Genomic DNA, 6,691 nt, shown 5'->3' with positions numbered 1-6,691 from the left:
CTTCAAGATCAAGCCCAACGCCCCTTGAAGATCCGTTCATCAACTGTTCATCCTTAGATCAAGCCCCGACGGCCCTTTGGATCAACAACTCATCCACAAACCTACACCCTACGAAGATAGAATCAGAGGACCAAATTTGAGAGAGATCGTAACCCCAAAATCATAAACACAAAAATATTATTTTGTACACATTATTCTGGTTTCTTGTTTCAAAGAAACTTTCGTGTTCACAAGAGGCCCAAATACAATATCTACACAATCAAAAGAATGGACCCCTAGAGCAACCTTTAGGCCCAAAACAGAGAAACAGAGAAGACACAAAAAGCAAACCCTATCTACTTCCTTTCAACGTCGTCGCCGAAAGCGCCGCTACGACACCCCACAACGATTACAAACCGCCACCACCAACTATTTTCAGGAACCAGTACCTCAGATATGGAAAGATAATGGACTTCGTCTTCCTTCAAATAACATCTCGCTGATCGCAACCACCAAGTAAGACAAACCAAAGAAGCATGTGGGATTACCACAATTGACCTGAGCAAAAAAGGCAGGCATAGAGAAGGGGGGGTGGTGTAGCTACCTAAGCCGGTTTGAACAATGGAACTCTACGCACCTTCCCAGTTAAGGACATCAATAGTTTGCAGTAAAAAATGATTGCAGATCGAAATGAAGATGGAATTGGTAGGAGCCAGATGAAAGACATGATGATGGATAGGTGATGAATGAATCTAGGGGCAGGAAGATCAGTGATAGTCGGAGTGGAAAGGTTAGGGAAAAAAGGAAGGAAATTAGGGAAAATCAACAAAAAGAAAAGAAAGAGGAAGCATAGATGATGAAGAAGGGGCTGCCATCGACCAAATCAGAATTAGTGTCGGTGGCTAAAAAAAAATCTGGGTTTTGTTGCCGCTCTCACTCATGGAGAGAAAAATCTGTCACTCTCAGAGAGAAGATCTTTCACACACGGAGAGAAAATTATTTGAGCAGAATAAATGTGAGAAAAATTTAGAATAAATGTCAAAAAAATCAAAATAAATGTGATAAAGAGTTCGAGAACGCAAGTGGTAAATTACTCTGGTGGTAAAAGCATCCTATTTAACTCTCTGCATCTCAAGTTCAAATCCTTCTCCTCCCCTTAGACCATCTCCAACAATGGGCTAAAACCTAAAATTTCCCTTTTTTCCCCTCCCAAAATCCACTCCAACCCATGATTCAAAATTAACCTAAAACCTAAAACTCATATGGGGGTCAAATACCGGCCCAATTTTAGGCCCCAAAGCAAAATGGGCCCCACCAACTGAGATTGAAACGGGGGCTATGAAGCCCACTGCCCATCCCCCTACTCACCTACGCACTGCACGTGCTAGGCTCTTTCAGAAATCCAACAAACCCACGTGGGGTTTTTCCCTCGGGTGTCAGATCATCAAGTAGCCCAACGGCTCGATTTAAATGGGCCATTGGTTAATCCAACGGTCCAGATTCAAATTATTATTTTTTTAGTTTTATATTTATATATTTATTGAATCCAACGGTTTAGATCGAATATAATCAAATCTAACGGTAAAAGAAAGATCTAACGATCCAAATTTAAATCCAATGGCTAAAATAATTTAACTTAAAATTCAACCTAAAACTCTATAAATACCTATGCATTTGTTCAAACATCCACACAAAACTCACTTTTCTCCTACAATTCATCCAATTTTTCTTTCTACCATTTCTTCTCATTTCCAAAATTTTCAAGATGGCAAAAGAGCATGTTAGAGGTCGTAATTGGACCTTTGACGAAGATATTGTTTTATGTTTGCACGGATTTCTGTTAGCGAAGATGGCGCCGTTGGCACGAATCAAAATAGAAAGGTTTTGTGGGGTAAAATCGTTGATAAGTTCCATGAAAACTCCAACGCCGGTCGAAGGGTAGTTGGTGGTGTTTATAATCGCTGGAAGATTATCAACAAATCGTGCACTTTGTGGAAGGGAAGTTTGGAGAGAGCTATGGTTGACATGCCTAATGGAAGGAGCGCCTCAGAAATTGTGAGTTTTTTTGTTGATATTTTAGTTGTCATGTACATAATAGTATTTTGCAACTAATTGTTTTTATGTATTTGTTGGATATGGTGACAAAGCAATGACAATTTACAAGACAAGAACTACACCAAAAAATCAAGCTTTTAAGTTGCATCATGCTTGGAAAATTCTCAAGGATTGTCTGAGGTGGGGAACCGATGCGAACCAACAATGTGGAAGATTATTTCATAGTGAAGCCCCACCCCCAAATGATGTCAATGAAGGTGTGAATTTTGCCGACAATGAAGGTGTTGAACAAATGACCCCAACTTCTTCTTTTGCAAGGCCCTTGGCTAGAGATAAGCAAAAAGAAGCAAAGAGAGAAGGGAAGTCCCAAGATCCGATACGTCCACAATTTGCCAGCAAAATGGCAAGAATGAACGAAAATCAGTGCCGTCGGCAAGAAGAATCGGCCCAAACGCGTTTGGCCATGAAGGAAGAAGGGGATAGGGAGCAAGAAAAGTTCGAAATTAATTTGATGATGGAGGACCTCGACAAATACACTCCAGAGAGAAAGAAATACTTACGTGGTAAGCAAAATGACATTTTACGAAGGAATGCCACATGGAGTATATTTCAAGATGATGATTCATTTCAAGACTATCACCCAAGTCCATCACCAAGTCCAGATGGTGGATATCATTATTAAGTTTATGTAGTTTATGAGTTTTCGATTGTATTAAGTTTATGTGGTTTATTAATTATCTTTTTTTTTTTTTTTTTTTTTTTTTTAAGTTTATGTGGTTTATTAATTGTCATTTGTATTAAGTTTATGTGGTTTATTATATGTCGTTTGTATTAAGTTTATGTGGTTTATTATATGTCGTTTGTATTAAGTTTATGTGGTTTATCATGATTTTCATGTATTGATTTAGTGATTTTTCAAAATTTATCGGAATTTAAATATTTTTAGGTTAAAATGGTCATAAAATTAATTTAGGATAGTGTATATATATATATATATATATTTTTTTTAAAGTTAATTTAAAAAAAAAATTAGCCTTAATTCATTATTTGATAATTTTGGGCTAAAATTTTAGGCCATAAGGGTTGGAAGAAAAGCTGTTTCTGGGCTAAAATCTAAATTTTCTAGGCTAAATATTTTTAGGTTTTAGGTCATGGTTGGAGATTGTCTTAAAGTATGATAGTGTAGAACATCGTTTGACACAAACAAATAATTTCCATATTCCTACAGTCAAGTTTTGCAAAAATACACTTTACTACACTTGGCGAAAGACTAGGTATAAAAGTGGCAGTAAAATCAAACTTTAAGTATGAAATGGGATGAAAAGCAAATGTAGTAAAGTGCAATTTTCGCAAACTTGAGAGTAGTAAAGTGGAAATTACTCTAAAAAAGTTCTAGAATATTTATTTTCTTTTCAATGGTGAAAATTGTAGAGAGATTTATTTTTAAGTAAATGGCTTATGTAACTAGCATGATGGTCTAATGATATTACTCTTCACTAACAAGTTGGAGTTTGAATTTTGACTTACTTAGATGACAATTTTAATTCCTAATTGTTATTCTTGGCACATTGTGGTTTAGTCAAAATACCTTCAACCCTTAGACTAAAATATCATTGTGTATATACATATATATGCTAGGGAGACCAAATTTCCTAAACCAAATGAGGTGGCTAATGAGTTGGCTATGACATGCCACAACCCAAATTTTAAAAACTCTTAATTACTTATAAAATAAAAAAACTTAATGATACTTCTGAATACCCGTTTGCATGTTTAACTATGTAGGACTCTTATTCTTCCTCCTCTCTCTTCTCTCCCTTTTTACTTCATCATATCTCCTTCTACGTTCTTGATCTTCCATTTCGAACAACTCATTTTCTCACTCTGGGGATCGAACAATTCATTCTCTCACTCTGGGGATCGAACAATTCATTCTCTCACTCTGGGGATCGAACAATTCATTCTCTCACTCTGGAGATTGAACAATTCATACACTATGAAAAAAGATTCAGAGTGATTTTGATTTTGGTGGGTGAGTTAAGGTTGGATCTAGCATTTATATGGAGAGAAAAAAAAAGGTTGAGGTGGTAGAAAATGCCACGCGACATGCTGTGATTGATTGAAAATCTATCCACAAGGATTATGTACATATAGTGATAGGCGCCCCACGAGAATGGTTAAAAATTGGGTTAATCTCAGTTTACTACCCTAAAATTTCTTGGTTTTCAACATTTGGCATATCAAGTTTTTTTCATCCCAGAGTGATACCCAAAGTCATAATTTTGGGATAGTTTCATACATCCATTAAGGTTGTTGTTAAATCAACCTTTAACTGCTGATGTGGCACCCACGTGTAAGCGACCCAGGCCCAAATTTGGAGGAACCGAACCCGACCCATTTTAAAATGAAATGGGGCGGGTCGGGACAGGTATAGTAATTCTAATTCTTAGAACTAGACCTAACCTGGCCTGTTTGAAATGGGCCAGTTTGGGGTCGGGTCCACGGTCTAGTCATTTTTCTTTTTTTTTTTAAAAAAAAAAGATTATTGCTTTGGTTTCATTTATTCAAGAATCAGGGAATCACATTCCTCCTTTGTAAAACCTTGCCGAGCACAGTAGCAATAACTTGATTTTTCTCGTTCTATCTCAAGCATAATAATAGACTAATCAAGTTTCAAATACAAACAAATCACAAAACCACCTCACCTAACATACAAAGAGAATCAAATAAGTCAGCTAATCATAAAGACTAGACTTTTCAAGCAAGCAAAGCAATAAATTGCTTAACTACATTGGTAAACTCAAAGGGTTAGATTGCAACAATATCCTGGTTTTGGAAATGCAACAAATTGATTTCTCTAGAGTTGCACAAAATAGAAAGAGATTTAGTAACTCAATTGAGTGCATATTATACAATAATTGGTAGTCTACCTACCCATCGTTCCTAATCAAGTGCTTACAAACCCTTTGAAAACTTATAAAAGATTGTTGTAATCTATCTACCCCTTTGTTCCTAATCGAGTGCATATTATAGTTCTTGGTAATTAAAACTCCCCAGTTTGTTGAGCCTGCAAATGCAAAAACCCAAGCCCCATACCCAGAGTACGATATTAATTAACCAAAATAATTAAAAATCCCTAATCTAGAAAAACCCAAATTCCTTAAATCCCTCAAGGCTAAAATTGAATACCATTTGTTTGAAGATTTAGTTTCGAGCTGGACTGGTTAGGACCGCGATGTGGTGGTCGAAGTTGAAAGGAGTGGATGGTGGTGGTCAGAGACTTAGAGTCGACTTTAGAGAGGCTAAGGGAAGGAGCTCAGCTATTGAGATTTGAGAGGGATGAGAGTCATTCTTGACTCTGGGATAGAGAGATTGAGATGAAGGAGAGTGAAAATCGAATCAATGATCGAGATGCGAGATGGAGGACTGAAGAGAGGAGATTCATTTGAGTCTGGGAGAGTCTTCAAGAAAGTTTGAGAGTGAACTACAGACTCTGAGACCCTTGTGAGTGTGAGATGTTTGAACTTTGAACGGTATAGATTTAATCTCCAGTATTGGATGGTGGATACGATTCGGGCTAGGGGCCCGTGTCTTTAGAAATTAAGACCCTACCCGCCTGCTGTTTACTAGGAACCGCCCTGCCCCGCTCCGTTTTGAGTTTAGAAAAATATGGACCTGCCCCGAACTTGCCTTGAATCGTTAGTACCCGCCACTACCTGCAGGTCCAAGACTCGTTTGCCCAGCCCTACCCACGTGGACAATGACTGGGTGTCACATGTCACTCTCGACCCCCTAACCTTCCATCCTTTCTTTCCTATGTAGTGTCTTTTCCCCACCCAAATCAATCCCCTAAAACCCTAATTCCCCAAACCCTCCAAAAACTTGAGAGCTCACTGGCTTCGTCAACGACCAGTTCTTCGCGCCATAAAGCTCAGACTTCCGATGAAGTATGTATAGTGAGAACCTGGATTGGAGGGATTAGCCCGAGCCGCGAAATAGGAACTCGAACATAGCTGATATGACGTCGAAGGTTGAATGATCAGATGAAGACGATAGCAGCAACCTTTTTTTTTTTTTTTTGAATTTTTTAGTATCCACATAAGCCCCATATTGACACATGGCGCCCAATCATTGTTCACGTAGGCACCACGTTAGTAGTCAGTTGTTGATTTAACACCAATCTTAACAGATGTATGAAAGTGTCTCAAAATTATGACTAGGTACCACTCAGGGATAAAAAATAAAAAAAACTTGATGTACCAAATGTTGAAAACTAAGAAACTTCAAAGTAGTAAACTGAGATTAGCCCTTAAAATTTTTATTGAAAATCTATCCACAAAAATCTTTCAGAATCATGACACATGACCTTACGGGATTGGTTAAAAGTCTAATCGAAATTCTATCTACAAAAATTGTTATTTCTGATAAGTACACGTGATGTGACAGAATTAGTTAAAAATTATATTCAAAATTAATTATAAAATAATAATGGGTTTACTATTTTTAATAAATAATAATTTTTTATGCCAATTATCTAGGCAATTCATTTACGGAGTGAAGATGCACTCGACCACCAACTATTCACTAAGGCAGTAATTTGCCTTTACCCAATTGTCTGATTAGTAATTGTCTTAGTGGGGTGAACTTACTCATAAAA

The sequence above is a fragment of the Pyrus communis genome, chromosome 3, assembly GCF_041283825.1.
Source record: "Pyrus communis isolate YQ-2024b chromosome 3, ASM4128382v1, whole genome shotgun sequence".
NCBI lineage: Eukaryota > Viridiplantae > Streptophyta > Magnoliopsida > Rosales > Rosaceae > Pyrus > Pyrus communis.
The sequence above is the reverse complement of the archived record's forward strand: the minus strand, read 5'-3'. Positions refer to the sequence as shown.